Source organism: Artibeus jamaicensis, unplaced genomic scaffold, assembly GCF_021234435.1.
Source record: "Artibeus jamaicensis isolate MK-2021 breed Jamaican fruit bat unplaced genomic scaffold, CSHL_Jam_final contig_387, whole genome shotgun sequence".
NCBI classification, from domain to species: Eukaryota; Metazoa; Chordata; class Mammalia; order Chiroptera; family Phyllostomidae; genus Artibeus; species Artibeus jamaicensis.
Window position 1 is genome coordinate 21,064,153 of NW_026521812.1, and position 1,970 is coordinate 21,066,122.

Consider the following 1,970-nt stretch of genomic DNA (forward strand, 5'->3'; position numbering starts at 1 on the left):
AGAAATAAGGCCGCACAGCAGCAGGTGAGCTTGAATGTAATGCACTTGGATTATCCTGAAACCATCTCTCTCACCACTGGCCATGGAAAAGTTGTCTTTTACGAAACTGATCCCTGGGTGCCAAAAAGATTGTGGATCGCTGTCCTATATGAGGCCCAGAAAAACAGGAAATGTTCCAAAAGCATCATTTTTGGTTCACTGACCAGTAACTACTAAAAGCATTCTTTTCATGTAATGACAAAAATAGATGGAGGGTGAAAAATCAGCGTTTTTTTTAAGAGATTGTCCCCTAGGGGGCGCTCCATTCCCGTAGGTACCACAATGCCGGGTGGATGCAGAGTGTGGATACAGCAACTCCTATTCGAATTCCCTGCTCCAAAAATCCATTTAATCTGTTGCCATGGATAGAGGATGTATGTATCAGATGTTAAATTGATAAGAACAGGTACCTGTGCTTGATCTTAGCCAAGGGGATGAGAAACAATTGCATAACTTTAAAATATATATATATTATTTATTTATTTTTTTTAGACAGAGGGAAAGGGAGGGAGAAAGAGAGGAAGAGAAACATCAGTGTGTGGTTGCCTCTTTCACGCCCCCTGCTGGGGACCTGGACTGCAACCCAGTCATGTGCCCTGAGTGGGAACCCAAACTGTGACCCTTTGGTTCTCAGGCTGGCGCTCAATCCATTGAGCCACAAGAGCCAGGATGCAATTGCTTAACTTTTTCAAAAAATTATTTATTTATTTTTAGAGAGGGGGACAGGAGGGAGAGAAACATCCATCGGTTGTCTGTCACATGCCCTCAACTGGGACCCGGCCTGCACGCAACCCAAGCATGTGCTCTGACTGGGAATCGAATGATGACCCTTCAGTTAGCAGGATGATATGCACCCCACTGAGCCACACCAGCCAGAGCTGCATAACTTAAAGAATTTTTTTTATTGATTGATTTTTAGAGAGGGTGGGGGAGAGAGACATGGATTTTTTGTTCCGTTTATTTATGTATTCATTGATTGATTTTTGTATGTGCTTTGACTGGGTTCGACCCTTCAAACTTGGCATATATGGAGATGATGCTCCAATCAACTGAATTACCGGGGGGCCAGGGCCTCTCCTATCAATTTTAAAAGTTATGCACTCATGCCCTTGGGTGGGTAGCTCAGTTGGTTGGAATGTCCTCCTGATACATGATGGTTGAGGTTTCTATCCCATTCAAGGCACATACAAAAATCAACCAATGAATGAATAAATAAATGGAACAACAAATTTATGTTTCCCTTTCTCTCTTTTCCTTCTTTTCTCTCTCTCTCTTAAAGTCAAGAAAAACTTTTTAAAAAATGTATTTCATTGACTATGCTGTTACAGTTGTCCAAATCCCCCCCTTTATATCCCTCCTCCCAGGACCCCCCCCCCCCCATTTTCTCCAGCATTCCCCTCCACCTTAGTTCCTGTCCCATAGCCATGCATGTAAGTTCTTCTTTGGCTACTCCATTTATTATACTGTTCTTAACATCCCCCTGCCTATTCTGTACCTACCAATCTGTACTTCTTAATCCCTGCATCTTTCCCCCTATTCTCCCCCTTCTGTCTTCCAAATGATAACCATCCAAAGATCTCCATATCTATGATTCTATTATGCTTATTTGCTCAGTTTGTTTTTTAGACTCAATTGTCGGTAGGTGTGAATTTATTACCATTTTAATGTTCATAATTTTGAGCTTATTTTTCTTGAATAAGTCCCTTTAACATTTCATAAAATAAAGGCTTGGTGATGATGAATTTCTGTAGCTTACCTTGTCTGGGAAGCGCTTTACCTACCCTTTGATTATAAATGATAGCTTTGCTGGATAGAGTAATTTAGGTTGTAGGTCCTTGCTTTTCATAACTTTGAATACTTCTTGCCAGTCCCTTCTTGCCTGCAAAGTTTCTTTAGACTGGGAACTCCTTTGTAGGTAACTATCTGCTTTT

General features: G+C 41.3%; 1 non-coding gene across 1 annotated transcript; it reads right to left on the bottom strand.

Moving 5' to 3' along the window:
• Positions 1-291: 291 nt before the first annotated feature.
• Positions 292-485, bottom strand: LOC119059447 (U2 spliceosomal RNA). The gene has a single exon (XR_005084411.2). It is a non-coding gene; the product is annotated as a U2 spliceosomal RNA (small nuclear RNA).
• Positions 486-1,970: the final 1,485 nt, after the last annotated feature.